At 46.3% G+C, this 18,493-nt stretch overlaps 1 protein-coding gene across 3 annotated transcripts in view; it reads right to left on the bottom strand.

Moving 5' to 3' along the window:
- LOC120936705 (schwannomin-interacting protein 1) overlaps positions 1-18,493 on the bottom strand; it is a 541,245-nt gene that overhangs the window by 148,207 nt on the left and 374,545 nt on the right. Inside the window, exon 1 of one of the 3 annotated variants that reach the window (XM_040349265.1) lies at positions 3,027-3,170. The exons of the other annotated variants lie outside the window; for them this stretch is intronic. The gene's annotated coding sequence lies outside the window, so the exon portion shown is untranslated. Of the gene's footprint in view, positions 1-3,026; positions 3,171-18,493 lie in introns of those variants that run through there. 3 annotated transcript variants of the gene reach the window in all.

The following is an 18,493-nucleotide window of genomic DNA, read 5'->3' as shown; positions in this document are numbered from 1 at the left end:
TATATATATATATATATATATATATATATATATATATATATATATATATATATATATAAATAAATAATATACACATGCACCTTCTTTTTAAAACACAGTGTCAGGAATAAGAAAAAAATCTTACTACATTTTACAGACATATCATAGGCAGTAATGGTAAGTAATGAATAAAGCTGTATGATACGTGGATGACTATATAAGCCTTTTCTGAATCATTTCCTATAAAGTACATTTACAAAGGAACTTTACAAAGATGATATTTTGGTCGATTTCATTTCCATATATGGGCAGTGCATCCTTTGATAATTGTGGGAAGATCTTGTAAATTATTATTATTATTATACAGGATTTATATAGCGCCAACAGTTTGTCCACAAGAACCACTAGGCCTCACCCAACCATAGGTGTGTGCAGTCTTTTGCATTAGGGTGTGCACCCCAAAGCTCAAACACACACTACTGATCACTCACGATGTTCATTCAAAAAGGGAAGGGGATGGTCAATTACATCTTTATGGGCCCCTTCCTTCACTCATCCTAAAACATCCTTGCAGCAACAGCTGGCGGGAGAGGAAAGAAGCTGGTAGCACTGCAGGGGGAAGGAGGGAGCCAGGGAAGTAAGAGGAATCTGTGCTGTAAAGGGTGTTTAGGGTGTGCCTGGGCACACCCTGTGCGCACGCCTATGCACCCAACGCTTGTATAGTACAAGTGGTGCCCACCTCAACTGTTGTGCCTATCCTGTGTGATGCCATCTGCAGTGCATCAAACAAGCAAAACTAATTTTTCCCAGCACACTTATCAGTTATCCAGAGGTTTTAGATCAGAAGTCTCAAACCGGTGGCCCTCCAGCTGTTGCAGAACTACAAGTCCCATCATGCCTCTGCCTGTGGGAGTCATGCTTGTAACTGTCAGCCTTGCAATGCCTCATGGAACTTGTAGGTCTGCAACAGCTGAAGAGCTGCCAGTTTGAGACCCCTGCTTTAGATGCAAATATATGTGGGCACACTGGCTTGTTAAGGCCCTTCTATATAGTGAGTTCACCCTCACTGACACAAGAGACATAGGCACGCTTGCCCAGAATAAAAAGGGCTGAGTTGTTATCAGAAAACGGGAGGAAATTCTTCAAAACCAGCAGAGCAAACATACAGAAAATTGGACAAACAGCACTAATTGGGATTTAGAGTCAGAGTCAGAGCAGATTAGGATTTTCTGTCTGGAAGTATATTAGAGAAAGCAGCAGAACAGCATAATAAATGACATGTTCAAGTACAAAGGCTTTCTCTGCCAGCATACTGCATAGGCATTGCATGGTACACCCAGAGCCTGTGGGACCCCACCTGTAATGGCTCCAAGGTTGTCACACAGAGATCTGACCTTCTCCTCAGAGATATTAGTGCCACAACCCTGCTCCCTTTTGTGTGCCTTCCTTCCTGTGATTTTACATATATTGAAGGGCATCCCCCAGTGCATTGCACATACAAGCAGGAGGTCTGCTAATAATTTCTATAGCATCAGTACAGCCTAGAAATGCCCTTATCCCTTCATCTATATACAACCCATTGCCAGCGCTACATATCTGCCATGGGATCTGTCTAGGTTGGATCCAGGAGTAGTATGGTCAGATCTCTCTACATGTACCCAGTCTATACATTGTATGGGCAGATCACTCTATATGTACCCAGCCCAGGCACCGATTGGGCAGATCGCTCTATATGTACACAGCCCAGGCACTGTTTAGGCAGATCACTCTATATGTATATAGGTATTAAATGAGCAGATTGTTTCTATATGTATGGACAGGTTGTTCTATATGTAGTCCATGCATTGTATGGGCAGATCTCTCTATATGTAGCTAGTCTAGGCATTGTATGGGCAGATCTCGCTATATGTACCTAGTCTAGGCATTGTATGGGCAGATCTCTCTATATGTACCTAGTCCATGCATTGTATGGGCAGATCTCTCTATATGTACCTAGTCTAGGCATTGTATGGGCAGATCACTCTATATGTATATAGGTATTAAATGAGCAGATTGTTTCTATATGTATGGACAGGTTGTTCTATATGTAGTCCATGCATTGTATGGACAGATATCTCTATATGTACCTAGTCTAAGCATTGTACGGGCAGATCTCTCTATTTGTACCAAGTCTAAGCATTGTATGGGCAGATATCTCTATATGTACCTAGTCCATGTATTGTATGGGCAGATCACCCTGTATGTACCTAGTCTAAGCATTGTATGGTCAGATCTCTCAATATGTACCTAGTCTAGGCATTGTATGGGCAGATCTCTCTATATGTACCTAGTCTAGGCATTGTATGGGCAGATCTCTCTATATGTACCTAGTCTAAGCATTGTATGGGCAGATCTCTCTATATGTACCTAGTCTAAGCATTGTATGGGCAGATCTCTCTATATGTACCTAGTCTAAGCATTGTATGGGCATATCTCTCTATATGTACCTAGTCTAGGCATTGTATGGGCAGATCTCTCTATATGTATATAGTCGCTGCATTGTATGGACAGATCACTCTATATGTATATAGTCCCTGCATTGTATGGACAGATCACTCTATATGTATATAGTCCCTGCATTGTATGGGCAGATCTCTCTATATGTACCTAGTCTAAGCATTGTATGGGCAGATCTCTCTATATGTACCTAGTCTAAGCATTGTATGGGCATATCTCTCTATATGTACCTAGTCTAGGCATTGTATGGGCAGATCTCTCTATATGTACCTAGTCTAGGCATTGTATGGGCAGATCTCTCTATATGTATATAGTCCCTGCATTGTATGGACAGATCACTCTATATGTATATAGTCCCTGCATTGTATGGGCAGATCTCTCTATATGTATATAGTGCATGCTTTGTAAGGGCATATCGCTCTATAAGTACATAGTCCATGCATTGTATATGTAGATAGACCCCCTTGCCCCTTCTATGCCATCCTTGCACTGGATACAATGCACCCTGTGTGTCTGATATGGGGTGTACAGGTGATGACTCCCCCCCATACCTTCCTCCTGGAGCCCGCACCGTGCACCCCTTCATCCCCGGATGACGCAGCTCCCCCTCCTCCTCCGGAGACAGTCCTATGCTATGGATATACCGGCGCCGCCCGGCACACTCATCCCCAGCTCCGGAAACTCCTCTCACTCCCAGAACGTCACCGAGCACAGGGCCACGCATCCCCGGCATTCCCATAGATGTGCACTGCGCCCTGGCAGCCGCTAGGTGGCGCTGTGTGTGCCCACACCGTGCCAACACATCACAACCCAGGCTGGAGATGTTCAGTCTGTAGGGTTTATAGGTTCCATGGAAAAGAAATACGCTATTGTGCAGCTTGATTTATATTAAGAAAGAAAAAAACAGTGCAGCGCTAGTGAGTGATATTGTGCTCATATAAATTAATAATAAACAAAAAAAGTCATTCTGGAATAAACTGAAAATATAGCCAGAATAGGAAAAAACATAAAAATGCAGATGGATATATGAAGAAAAAGTCTTAAAAAGCCACGAAACAAAGTTCATATGACTCTATCCAGTAATTTTCCTTGTGAAAGAGAAGTGGATTGTGCAGACAATGTGAAAGACTCTTGATTGATGTGAGGTAAGCTGTCACCAATACACCCGTGAGGAAGGATAAGATTGCCTGCTTACCAGATGAAAAGACTGTTTTGCATCAGTCTAATAGGGCCTGTGGGAAGTCTGGTCTCCCAATACCTTAGCCGTCAAGATAACCACGGTATAGCTCAGCATACAATCCGAAGAGTCATAAACCAAAAAAAAGAGAAGAAGGACCTCTCATAGCGTATAACGTTTAAAAATAAAAGAGGGTTTAATAAAAATTGCACTTACAATTAGGCAATATAAATACAGCATGGATAGCAAAACGTCTCCGATCTCTTGTTCCGATGCTTCTCGCTACTCGGTCAGGAAAACACAGCCGGCGTTCAGGACGGAACGCGATGACGTTAAACGTTATACGCTATGAGAGGTCCTTCTTCTCTTTTTTTTTGGTTTATGACTCTTCGGATTGTATGCTGAACTATACCGTGGTTATCTTGACGGCTAAGGTATTGGGAGACCAGACTTCCCACAGGCCCTATTAGACTGATGCAAAACAGTCTTTTCATCTGGTAAGCAGGCAATCTTATCCTTCCTCACGGGTGTATTGGTGACAGCTTACCTCACATCAATCAAGAGTCTTTCACATTGTCTGCACAATCCACTTCTCTTTCACAAGGAAAATTACTGGATAGAGTCATATGAACTTTGTTTCGTGGCTTTTTAAGACTTTTTCTTCATATATCCATCTGCATTTTTATGTTTTTTCCTATTCTGGCTATATTTTCAGTTTATTCCAGAATGACTTTTTTTGTTTATTATTAATTTATATGAGCACAATATCACTCACTAGCGCTGCACTGTTTTTTTCTTTTTTATGTTACCAAGTTGTTGTACACAATTTAGTGCTAGCAGCTATTTACATTTATAATTCAATATTTAATTTAGCGCAGCGTCAACCTTTTGGTTTTTGTTTATTTTGATTTATATTAAGGGAGTGAACTTTCCCCTGTTTGATTGCATCACTTCTTTCCTAATCATATCTAACTTACATGTGAAAATAAAGAGGTTTATAACCCCTGCCTGTTTTTTGAATGTGACCTATTAGGGAGATTTCCCTTCACTTCCTATCACATAGCCAAACCAGGAAGTGAGAAGAAATCCTTCCAGAGTAAGGGGAATCCCTAGAATTAACCAGGGTCACCAGAACTAGTGTCCCCATTGGAAGAATCCCCTCTATTACTGTTCTGGTGACAACCTTTCACTTTCACTCCCAGTGATAACAGTACAGAGAACAAATAGAAATCCCTTTTGGGGCACAAACAGCAAAAAAACCTGACAGGTCTTCTAATTCCTCTACACTCTAACACCAGTGATGGGGCGCCCATAAAGGGTGCAGGAGCGCCGCCCACTCTCTCCTGCACCGCTCTAATCACCATTGCATTGCATGAATCTATCTATGGTCGCTGCTGACACCCCCTATTCAGGTGTCCGGCCCTCTTTCGGGCACCGGAATTACAACGGCGGGGGTGTTTTTTGGAAGCGCCCGATTAGAGCTGTAGGCTCTAATAGGCGCCCAAAAATGTGAACAGTACCCAATGCTGGGCGTTCTCTGTTTAGTCTGTTACCGGTCACCTGATTGGCTGAAACGTCAGGCGCTGTGAGAGAAATGATGAAGACATGGAGGACGTGCAGGAAGCCACCGCTGACTCGCTCCGAGACAGGTAAGTTCTGTGCAGCATCTGATGGGGCACACTGGCAGCATCTGATGGGGCACACTGGCAGCATCTGATGGGGCACACTGGCAGCATCTGATGGGGCACACTGGCAGCATCTGATGGGGCACACTGTCAGCATCTGATGGGGCACACTGGCAGCATCTGATGGGGCACACTGTCAGTATCTGATGGGGCACACTGGCAGCATCTGATGGGGCACACTGTCAGCATCTGATGGGGCACACTGTCAGCATCTGATGGGGGACACTGGCAGCATCTGATGGGGCACAGTCAGCATCTGATGGGGCACACTGTCAGCATCTGATGGGGCACACTGGCGGCATCTGTTGGGGCACACTGTCAGCATCTGTTGGGGCACACTGGCAGCATCTGATGGGGCACACTGACAGCATCTGATGGGGCACACTGGCAGCATCTGATGGGGCACACTGGCAGCATCTGTTGGGGCACACTGGCAGCATCTGATGGGGCACACTGGCAGCATCTGATGGGGCACACTGGCAGCATCTGATGGGTCATCTACTCCATAACAACTGATTCCTCTGTGAGGCTCGGGGACTGGGCATACACAGACTGAACATGCCCTGTCTGGCATAGGCACTCCAACCTCAGTGCTGTCCCCACCTTTCCACAATGAGGTCCCGGTCACCAACCTCCTGGAATGTAATCTCAGACAAGCAGAAAAGTGGTGCAGAATCTCTAATGGGGGGCATGTCCCTTTTATCACTTTATCTAAGTAGAGGGAGATGAATATATCCTAGGAGGCAAGCATGTAAAAGTGGCTTTAAACCCAAAACCAACAATGTAATATATTGAAGTTTAGCAATCATTAGATGTGATGGCTGCATTCATATTTTATTTATTTTTTTTCAATTTTTTCCCACCGTTTTCAATTGGTGATGTGGGCAGTAGTGCACCTCCCGTTATAGACATGCCACTCTGGATAAAGGAGGACAGGAGGCACAGCAGAAAGCAGCATTGTCAGTCTGGGGGGGGGGGGGGAAGAGTGTTGGATGGACTAGCAGATTTAAACACACTAACACATTGAAGCCAAACATCCGCTAACACTTTATAATCAATTACGGCAGTTTTTTTTTTCCTTTTTTGGTGTTAAGGCTTAACATTAAAAAAAAGCTGATCTTTGTAAGCTCCCCTGCCAGTGGTAAATGTTTTGTCTCATCTCTGTAACTAGTACATTCTGCAAGAGAGCTTGTTCTTTTGAAAAATAAGAAACCTACTGGCCAGATCACTAGATGAAAAAAGAAGAAAGGAAGCCTAAAAAGAAAATGAATGCAGTCATCGCACATAAATAGTAAGCTGCAATTTAAAGTGGTCGTAAACCCACATTTTTTACTTTTACCTACAGGTATAAAGAATTTCTCCTAAACCTGTATGGTTTAGGAGACATTCCCCTCGCAATGCGCCGCTGATTGCAGCGGCGCATGCGCAGAGGGGAATCCTCGGCTAAAGGGCCGGCCCCGCCGACCCATGCCGGATTGAAATCTCCCACACGCATGCGCGGGAGTGATGTCATCGCCAGGGCTGTCTTAATGAGAGGGCACACCTGGGCACTGCCCAGGGGCCCCAGCCGCATGGGGGCCCCTGCACTTTCCCCAAAGCAGGGTGTAGAGGGGTCAGAGTGCTGGGGGATATCTGGGGTGTAGAGGGATCAGGGTGCTGGGGGGGATATCTAGGGTGTAGAGGGGTCAAAGTGCTGGGGGGATATCTGGGGTGTAGAGGGGTCAGAGTGCTGGGGGGATATCTAGGGTGTAGAGGAGTCAAAGTGCTGGGGGGATATCTAGGGTGTAGAGGGGTCAGAGTGCTGGGGGGATATCTGGGATGTAGAGGGGTCAGAGTGCTGGGGGGATATCTGGGGTGTAGAGGGGTCAGAGTGCTGGGGAGATATCTGGGGTGTAGAGGGCTCAGAGTGCTGGGGGAATATCTGGGGTGTAGAAGGAAAGAAACAATATCTAACGAGTGGACATTGATGGTCAGACTTTAAGGCCAAGGAAGTAGTTTAAAAAAGTTTTAATTGATAGCATATAAATACAAAAGCAGATACAAAAATAATAATACAAAAAATTGTTATAATTATTAGCCACTGTATATTCCTCAGAAGTCGCCAACGCACGTTTCGCCGTGGGGCTTCTTCAGGACGAAGACGAGGAATGCATGTTTAGCAGAGAAACAGATTTGTGTCTGTAATGATACAGTTTAAAGGGTTAATAACATATATATAGAAAAGAAAATAAAAAGAATGAATATCTAAATGTATAATTACATGGCATATGGTCCTCAGTGGAGGTATTCATAGGGCATATATGATGCATAGTAAACGACAGCATTCGTCGAAAGTGCAATTTGGCAGAAGTTTTCAAGCGTAACACCAGGAATCTGATTCAGTATAAAAAAGGAATATTATATACAAATGCTGAATAAGTGGTAATCAAGATCCACAATGTGAGCACACTCATAGAAAAGAAAAAAGAAAACATATAGTAGAGGTTAGAATGTAGATACAAAAATAGAAAAGAATTATATAGATAATAAGAGAAATGTCCTTGATAGTAAAGGTATAGCGTTTTTGACATAGCAACGCAGCAAATCACCTTTGGTAGGCCAATAGGGGTCAAAAGCAAAGGGTCCGTGGGTTGCAGGGCTAGAAAATCCCCGACAAGCTGCACAGCTCACAAAAGACTGTTTACAGAGAAGGAGAAAAAATATATAAATAAATAAAAATAAATATAATAAATAAATGGGGTGTAGAAGGGTCAGAGTGCTGGGGGGATATCTGGGGTGTAGACAGGTCAAAGTGCTGGGGGGATATCTAGGGTGTAGAGGGGTCAGAGTGCTGGGGGATATCTGGGGTGTAGAGGGGTCAGAGTGCTGGGGGGATATCTGGGGTGTAGACAGGTCAGAGTGCTGGGGGGATATCTGGGGTGTAGAGGGGTCAGAGTGCTGGGGGGATATCTGGGGTGTAGAGGGCTCAGAGTGCTGGGGGGGATATCTGGGGTGTAGAGGGGTCAGAGTGCTGGGGGGATATCTGGGGTGTAGAGGGGTCAAAGTGCTGGGGGGATATCTAGGGTGTAGAGGGGTCAGAGTGCTGGGGGGATATCTGGGGTGTAGAGGGGTGAGAGTGCTGGGGGGATATCTAGGGTGTAGAGGAGTGAAAGTGCTGGGGGGATATCTGGGGTGTAGAGGGGTCAGAGTGCTGGGGGGATATCTGGGGTGTAGAGGGGTCAGAGTGCTGGGGAGATATCTAGGGTGTAGAGGGGTCAGAGTGCTGGGGGGATATCTAGGGTGTAGAGGGGTCAGAGTGCTGGGGGGATATCTGGGGTGTAGAGGGGTCAGAGTGCTGGGGAGATATCTAGGTTGTAGAGGGGTCAGAGTGCTGGGGGGATATCTGGGGTGTAGAGGGCTCAGAGTGCTGGGGGAATATCTGGGGTGTAGAGGGGTCAGAGTGCTGGGGGGATATCTGGGGTGTAGAGGGGTCAGAGTGCTGGGGGGATATCTGGGGTGTAGAGGGGTCAGAGTGCTGGGGGGATATCTGGGGTGTAGAGGGGTCAGAGTGCTGGGGGGATATCTGGGGTGTAGAGGGGTCAGAGTGCTGGGGGGATATCTGGGGTGTAGACAGGTCAGAGTGCTGGGGGGATATCTGGGGTGTAGAGGGGTCAGAGTGCTGGGGGATATCTGGGGTGTAGAGAGGTCAGAGTGCTGGGGGGATATCTGGGGTGTAGAGAGGTCAGAGTGCTGGGGGGATATCTGGGGTGTAGAGGGGTCAGAGTGCTGGGGGATATCTGGGGTGTAGAGAGGTCAGAGTGCTGGGGGGATATCTGGGGTGTAGAGAGGTCAGAGTGCTGGGGAGATATCTAGGGTGTAGAGGGGTCAGAGTGCTGGGGGGATATCTGGGGTGTAGAGGGGTCAGAGTGCTGGGGGGATATCTGGGGTGTAGAGGGGTCAGAGTGCTGGGGGGATATCTAGGGTGTAGAGGGGTCAGAGTGCTGGGGGGATATCTGGGGTGTAGAGGGCTCAGAGTGCTGGGGGAATATCTGGGGTGTAGAGGGGTCAGAGTGCTGGGGGGATATCTGGGATGTAGACAGGTCAGAGTGCTGGGGGGATATCTAGGGTGTAGAGGGGTCAGAGTGCTGGGGAGATATCTAGGGTGTAGAGGGGTCAGAGTGCTGGGGGGATATCTGGGGTGTAGAGGGGTCAGAGTGCTGGGGGGATATCTGGGGTGTAGACAGGTCAGAGTGCTGGGGGGATATCTGGGGTGTAGAGGGGTCAGAGTGCTGGGGGATATCTGGGGTGTAGAGAGGTCAGAGTGCTGGGGGGATATCTGGGGTGTAGAGAGGTCAGAGTGCTGGGGGGATATCTGGGGTGTAGAGGGGTCAGAGTGCTGGGGGATATCTGGGGTGTAGAGAGGTCAGAGTGCTGGGGGGATATCTGGGGTGTAGAGAGGTCAGAGTGCTGGGGAGATATCTAGGGTGTAGAGGGGTCAGAGTGCTGGGGGGATATCTGGGGTGTAGAGGGGTCAGAGTGCTGGGGGGATATCTGGGGTGTAGAGGGGTCAGAGTGCTGGGGGGATATCTAGGGTGTAGAGGGGTCAGAGTGCTGGGGGGATATCTGGGGTGTAGAGGGCTCAGAGTGCTGGGGGAATATCTGGGGTGTAGAGGGGTCAGAGTGCTGGGGGGATATCTGGGATGTAGACAGGTCAGAGTGCTGGGGGATATCTAGGGTGTAGAGGGGTCAGAGTGCTGGGGAGATATCTAGGGTGTAGAGGGGTCAGAGTGCTGGGGGGATATCTGGGGTGTAGAGGGCTCAGAGTGCTGGGGGAATATCTGGGGTGTAGAGGGGTCAGAGTGCTGGGGAATATCTGGGGTGTAGAGGGGTCAGAGTGCTGGGGGGATATCTGGGGTGTAGACAGGTCAGGGTGCTGGGGGGATATCTGATCTGTTTACCTGCGCTGTCTCCATTGTAGGGGCCCCAGAGCATTACTTTGGCCAGGGGCCCATCATGCTATTAAGACGGCCCTGGTCATCGCCGCTCCAGCCAATCACAGCGCTGGAGCGGCGATACCCAGAAGACACGCTCGGCTCGGCGTGGACCAGGTAAGTTCCCTACCTTGTTCCGAGGTAAGTATTTCATAATGAGCCAATATGCGGTGCATACTAGCTCATTATGGCTTTTGCCTTGCAGGGTTAAAAAAAAAATGTATATGCGGGTTTACAACCGCTTTAATATAAGTTAGCGTTTTGGTTTTATACCCCTTTATTGTATTTTTAGTTTATTTTTATGAGGTATGGGGAGCTGTGTGGGTATGGGGGTTGCCGGTGTTCTATCAATATGTGCCCTCCATCGAAAAGTCCCCACACATGTGCACTGCAGCTGACTTTCCGATCAGCTGGAGATGACGTCACCATGGTGAATGCGCAAAATGTAGGATTTTTTATTTTCGAAGGGCGATACCATTTCACGGACACAATTGAAAGCTATGCAAAGCGCGGAGGGACGCCGTAGATGTCACACGGGAAAACCCGCGACGCAACAGCAAGGCACAATATGACAAATACAGTAAATAAATCGTGCCTGAGAAATGGTATCTCCCGTGGAAAAAAGGCTCCTACGATGTGCACATGCACTATGGGACGTCATTTAAGCTGATCGGCAAATCAGCTGGAGTGCCCGTCTGTTCTGCGCATGCGCGGGCATATATCGACAGAACACCAGGATTAGTGATCCTGGTCCCTTAGTAACCAAAAGAGATAAGCACAGAGGATGTACATCTAAAGGGATGCAGGAGATCCCTATTGTATGTATGAGTAAGGATAGGAATTCCAGAGACAAGGCTCTTACCTCATATTAGGAGATACCCACTTCTGTATAGCTATGCTTTTCACTATTTATGGTGCCTCATAATGCCACCTAGTGGTCTGCCTCCAGGGAAATGTACCCTCCAACTATCTCTACAACCCTAAAGTCTTTTTTTATGGTAAAGATCAAGTTTAATCTGCTTTTATTTTGCCTTCCCTGGTTCCTTTCTTTTACATTAACGCGCTAATGACATTTTTTTAAATAAAACCTTCCTATTTTCATTACATACCCTATTAAAGGCCCAGTGATGTCACTACTGGGTCCTTGTGCTACTCTATGTAGTTCAGGCAGACCAAAATGAGGGACAAATGAGGAGAATGAGGGACATTTCTCCAAGTCAGGGACAGTCCCTCAAAATCAAGGACAGTTGGGAGCTATGGGCAAAGCCTTCCTGATTGAAAGGACTGACATCCAATGAATGAAAGGGGCGGGCCAGGGACAGTCAAGCTCAGAAATAAAGCCAGAGATGACGCTGCATATCCTCCAATCAAGAACTGAAGTGGACTCTTTCTGACTTGCTGCAGCTCCTAATGCACACTGTGGGCCGGATTCACAGACATTTGCACTTGTGCCGCGTATCAGTGATACGCTACGCCGCCGTATCTTACCTGGCGGAATTTCGAATCCTCAGCGATTTCGCGCCGTAAGTTACGGCGGCGTAGTGTTTTTCTGGCGGCGTATTTGAAATTGGGCGGGTTGGGGGCGTGATTCATTTAAATGAAGTGCGTCCCCGCGCCGAACGTACTGCGTATGCTCCGTTTTGAAATTTCCTGCCGTGCTTTGCGCGAAATGACGTCGCACCAACGTCATTTTTTGAACTTAGACGTGAGTTACGTCCTTTCCTATTCACGGACGACTTACGCAAAAAAAATTAATTTAAATTTCGACGCGGGAACGACGGCCATACTTAACATGGCAAGTCTATCTATACGCCGCAAAATAGCAGATTTAACTATACGCCGGGAAAAGCCGACTAGCGACGACGTAAGAGAATGCGATGGCCACGCGTACCTTCGTGGATCGTCGGAAAAAGCAAATTAGCATACCCGATGCGGAAAACGACGCAAACTCCACCCAGCGGGCACCGAAGTATTGCATCTAAGATCCGAAAGCGTACGAAGCCGTACGCCTGTCGGATCGAAGCCAGAAGCCGTTGTATCTTGGTTTGAGGATTCAAACTAAAGATACGACGCGGCAAATTTGAAAATACGCCGGCGTATCAGTAGATACGCCGGCGTACTCGCTCTGTGAATCTGGCCCTGTGAGCTTACAGCGTGCAGGAAAATCAAGCACCGTCCTTATTGAAGAGCAGCCTATACATTGTGCAAACATGAAGGAAGGCTTTATTATATAATAGGCTCAAAGATTCTGTTGCAAATGTTGCTATGTGAACAATACACAATATAACAAGAATATGGATAAAAAAAAGAAAGAATATAAAGGATCTCTGAAGTTCTGGCACGATACGCCGGACCTTCAGAGCGCATGCGCCGCTGACGTCAGTGACTGTATGCAGGGTGAATATCTTATAAATGGAGATATTTCTTTTACCTACAGGTAAGCCTCATTATAGGACTCAGAAGAGGAATCCAAGGAATGTAATCCAAGGATAACATCAGGACAGTTCTTATCCTGCCTCCTGCTACAGCATCTTCTGGGCGTGGCTAACACATGGGTGTGGCTTCAAGATTCATGATATCTTGATATCGCATTCATCTTCCATATACATGCTACTGTATATCAACTTTATTACACCATTGCTATGAATGAGGTACTTTCTGTGCTTATAAAAAAAAAAGACTAATGCTGGTCTGTGATTGGTTTCAGTGCAGCATCCCCGTGTATGGCAGTATCTGAGCTAAAAAAAAATAATAAAAAATAAATAAATGAATGCTGGTTTGTGATTGGTCATTTGCAGCATCCCAGTGTATGGCAGTATCTAAGCTAAATAAATAAATGTTGCTCTGTAATTGGTTATTTGCAGCATACCAGTGTCAGTGGCAGTGTCTGAGTTAAAAAAAAAAAAAAAGAAAGAAAGATGAATGCTGGCCTGTGATTGGTTATATGCAGCATCCCAGTGTATGGCAGTATCTGAGCTAAATAAAAAAATAAATAAATGCTGGTCTGTGATTGGTTATTTGCAGCATCCCAGTGTATGGCAGTATCTGAGATAAATAAAAAAAAAAAATGCTGGTCTGTGATTGGTTATTTGCAGCATCCCAGTGTATGGCAGTATCTGAGCTGTAAAAAAAAAAAGGATGCTGATGACAACTGATATTGAGAATTTCCTTTCACATATAGAAGATGTAAAGTGGTCCTGTGAAATTCTTTCATAAAACAACAAAAGCAGAACGTATCAAAATTAGTATTCTGCAATGTCTATATGTACAAAGTGTCTACCTTTTTGAAACAGTAACAAAAACAAGTAGACATAGTTACTGCATTTTTCACATATAGAAAAACTTGGACTGTCTTGCAAAAAAAGGGAAGCCTGAGGGCTATGCTGGAGGGCTGGGTCAGGTTTCTGGTAAATGAGAGGAATTAAGGTAGATTAAGGCCCGTATTACTGCAACGCGTGGTAACACGTTATGTGCATTGTCTACTGTGGTGTCATTCATTTGTAATGGCATCTCAATGCACTAAGGCAGGAGTCTCCTAACTTTCTAAACATAGGACCGGTTTACTGTCCTTCAGACTTTAGTGGGGCTGGACTGTAGCCAATGGGAGTAGAAACTGTCCTGGTTTTAGTGGGAATAAACAATGCATCTTTAGTATGGGGGGGGGGGGGGATAGCGCCCCATTGTTGGTGTCAGTGGGAGAAACGGTGTCCATTGTTGGTATCAGTGGGAGGAATAGGGAATAGTGCCCTGTCACTGGTGTCAGTGGGAGGAATAGGGAATAGTGCCCCATCACTGGTGTCAGTGGGAGGAATAGTGTCCCATCATTGGTGTCCATGGGAGGAATAGTGTTCTATCACTGGTGTCAGTGGGAGGAATAGTGTTCTATCACTGGTGTCAGCGGGAGGAATAGGGAATAGTGTTCCATCACTGGTGTCAGTGGGAGGAATAGTGTCCCATCACTGGTGTCAGTGGGAGGAATAGTGTCCCATCACTGGTGTCAGTGGGAGGAATAGTGTCACATCACTGATGTCAGCAGGAGGAATAGTGTCCCATCACTGGTGTCAGCGGGAGGAATAGTGTTCCATCACTGGTGTCAGCGGGAGGAATAGTGTCCCATCACTGGTGTCAGCAGGAGGAATAGTGTCCCATCACTGGTGTCAGCGGGAGGAATAGTGTCCCATCACTGGTGTCAGCGGGAGGAATAGTGTTCCATCACTGGTGTCAGCGGGAGGAATAGTGTCCCATCACTGGTGTCAGTGGAAGGAATAGTGTCCCATAACTGATGTCAGTAGTAGAAATAGTGTCCCATAATAGGTATCAGTGGGAGGAATAGTGTCATCACTGGTGTCAGTAGGAGAAATAGTGTACCATCACTGGTGTCAGTAGGATAAATAGTGTCCCATCACTGGTGTCAGTAGGAGAAATAGGATGAGGATGAGTGCCCCATTGTTGGTGTCAATTAGAGTAATAGTGCCTCGTTGTTGATGTCACCACCAGGAATAATGCTCCATTGTTGGTGTCAGTGGGAGGAATAGTGCCTCATAATTGGTATCAGTAGGAGAAATAGTGACCCATAATTGGTATCAGTAGGAGAAATAGTGACCCATAATTGGTATGAGTAGGAGAAGTAGTGGCCCATTGTCAGTGGGAGGAATAGCGTCTATCGTTGGTATTAGTTGAAGGAATAGTGTCCCATCACTGGTGTCAATAGGATAAATAGTGCACCATAATTAGTACCAGTGGAAGGATGAGTGCCCCATTGTTGGTGTCAATGAGAGTAATAGTGCCTCGTTGTTGATGTCACCACCAGGAATAATGCCCCATTGTTGGTGTCAGTGGGAGGAAAAGTACCCCAAGGGCCAGATAAATGCGAGCAAAGGGCCACAGTTTGGAGACCACTAAGGCACGACACCCGTGCTAAATCATGGGGAAAAAAGCGATTGAGTGCGGTTTTGGCCTTGATGGGGTCCATTTAAAATAAATTTGCTACTTGCATTCAATACACACTAATTCACAAAGCAAAGCGATATTGTTTGTGTGTTGATGAACTGGACAAGTGTGACCTGGCCTTATAGAAAATGCACAAAGAGGTGAGAGGAGTAGAAAATTGTGTTTCTCCTACGATTGTAGAGTAAGCTGACAGGGCCGATATAAGAGCCCTTTCACACCTATGCACTTTTGCAGCGCTAGATGGCATTTTTACAGCTCATTAAAAGTATTTCCCTTGAAATCCTATGTACCTAATCACATCTGTGCACTGCGTTTTGAAAATTCCTGCATGCAGCTTCTTTTGTGCGCGTGTAAAAAGCGTGCGCAAAAAGCACCTTCCATAGAGATCAATGGAACGCATAAAAAATGCCTCAAAAAACGCACCAAATTGCATGTTTTATGCTTTTTTGCTCACATGTAAAGGATTCGCATTTGTATGCTGGGAGTCAGGAATGTCAGTGATGAAATAATATCCAAAACATGCATCAAAAGCGCATTAAAAATGCTAATGTCAATTATAGCAGTCAGTGCAATGAACATTTTCCTTTTCTAATTTACTCCTCAAGCATAAAGGAATTTGTTCCAAGCTTCATCACTGCTGCTTAGGTGAATGTGGGGTATGGAAAAAGGCATTTCTTTTGCTTAATTATTTTGGCACTATAGAATGCATCTCCTTAAGGTGGTTCCAAAGGTTGATTTTATATATATATATATATATATATATATATATATATATATATATATATATATATATATATATATATATATATAAAAAACAAACATATTATACTTACCTGCTCTGTGTAATGGTTTTGCACAAAGTAGTTTGATCCTCTTCTTTCTGGGTCATCCCCCATTCATGTCCCCACCCAACAGTAAGACATTGTCCATTCACACAGGGAGCACGGCTTGGCACCACCCCCGCTCTCTCCTCATTGGCTCACTGGCTGTGATATCAACAGCAGCGGGTGTCAATGGCTCCCGCTGCTCTGAGAGCCAATCAGTAGACAGAGACCCCGAGAAAGATAGATAGGGCTCAGGTAAGTACAAGAGGGGCTTGGGGAGCTGCACCCAGAATGTTTTTTAGAATGCATTAAGGTAAAAGAAGAAAAACCTTCTGCCTTTTAGGCCAGAATCACACTAGTGCGGTGCGAATTTCAGCTCTCTTATCTCTGCAGAGAGATAAGAGAAGTGTTCAGCAGATTAGCAACATTTTAGATGTGAATTTGGAGACCTGGGAGAAGTTACGGGTGAGAGGAGAGTGGGGGAGAAGTGTATTGAGCTGAATGAGAGAAATTCCTGAAGAGAACTGAACACATCTGCGAATCAGCTGCATACCCATAGAAGATAATGGGCTTGAATTCGCACCTGAGCCGCACCGCAATGCCTAAAAGACGCACACGGTTTTACTGCAATGTGCAGTGCGAATGCATCGCACATATGTGAACCAGCCTCATTGAAAACAATGTATTTAGAAATGTTCTGCGTATTGGATGCGGTTTAAGCACATTGTTTTACGAATTTGCTGTGGATGAACTCAAGTCTTTGGCTTAGAGCAGGGGTCTCCAAACATTCTAAACAAAGGGCCGGTTTATTGTCCCTCAGACTTTTGGAGGGCTGGACTTTAACCACTTCCATACCAGGTACTTACGCAGCTTCCCGCCCAAGCCAATTTTCAGCTTTCAGCACTGTCGCACTTTGAATGGCAATTGCGCGGTCATGCTACACTGTACCCAAACAAAATTGGCGTCCTTTTTTCCCCACAAATAGAGCTTTCTTTTGGTGGTATTCGATCACCTCTGCAATTTTTTTTTTTTGCGCAACAACTAAAAAAAAGGCTGAAAATTTGGAAAAAAAATTACGTTTTTATTTTTTTCTGTTAATTTTTTTGTAAATAAGTTTTCTCTTTCAATTACGGGCACTGATATGGCGGCACTAATGGGCACCGATGAGATGGCACTGATGGACATCGATGAGGTAGTACTGACGGGCACAGATGAGGTGGCACTGATTGGCGGCGCTGGTATGCCACACTGATGGGCACACATAGGCGGCACTGATGGGCACACATAGGCGGCACTGATGGGCACACATAGGCGGCACTGATGGGCACACATAGGCGGCACTGATGGGCACACATAGGCGGCACTGATGGGCACTCATGGGCGGCACTGGGCACTCATAGGCGGCACAGATGGGCACTCATGGGCGGCACTGATGGATACTTATGGGTGGCACAGATGGGCACTGATAGGTGGGCACTGGGCATGGATGGGCACTGTGGGGTGGCACTGGGGTGGCACTGATGGACACTGGGGTGGCGCTGATGGACACTGGGGTGGCGCTGATGGACACTGGGGTGGCAGCACTGATTTTTGCCAGGTTGCCAGTCAGTGCCCATTTGTGGGCACTGACTGGCATCTTTTTTTTTTTCTTTATGCTTTTTTTTTTTCTGTCATTTTTTTTTTTTTCTGTCATTTTTTTTTTTTTTGCCCACCCTGGTGCTCCAGGGTGGGCATCCCTGGTTGTCCAGTGTGGCGATCCGAGGGGGGGCTGCGCTGATAAACAATCAGCGCTAACCCCCCCTGTCAGGAGAGCCGCCGATCGGCTATCCTCTCCTCGCGTCTGTCAGACGCGAGTGAGGAAGAGCCATCGGCGGCTCTTCCTGTTTACATCGTGATCAGCCGTGGTTGGACACGGCTGATCACGTGGTAAAGAGTCTCCGCCGGAGGCTCTTTACCGAGATCGGAGATGCAGGGTGTCAGACTGACACCCCGCATCACCGATCGCCGCGATGCGCGCCCCCACGGGCGCGCGCGGCATGAAATCCTGCAGGACGTTCTAGAACGTCCTGTCAGGATTTCATAACCACTTCCCGGACGTAAATCGGCCATAGGCCGGGCGGGAAGTGGTTAACCTGCGGGAGTTGAAATTTTCCTGGCATAATTGTTAGTAAACAGCTGGTATTAGGGGGAGGAATAGTGCCCCATTGATGGTATCATAGGGAGGAATAGTGCTCTATTAGTTGTGTCAGTGGGAGAAATGGTGCTCCATTGTCGGTGTCAGATGGCAGAATAGTGTCTCGTATCAGTGGGAGGGATAGTGCCCCAAGGGCCGGATAAGGTAAGCAAAGGGCCGCATCCGGCCCTCGGGCGGCAGTTTGGAGACCACTGGCTTAGAGCATTACCTTTACCCTA

The sequence above is a fragment of the Rana temporaria genome, chromosome 4, assembly GCF_905171775.1.
Source record: "Rana temporaria chromosome 4, aRanTem1.1, whole genome shotgun sequence".
NCBI lineage: Eukaryota > Metazoa > Chordata > Amphibia > Anura > Ranidae > Rana > Rana temporaria.
The sequence above is the reverse complement of the archived record's forward strand: the minus strand, read 5'-3'. Positions and strand labels throughout refer to the sequence as shown.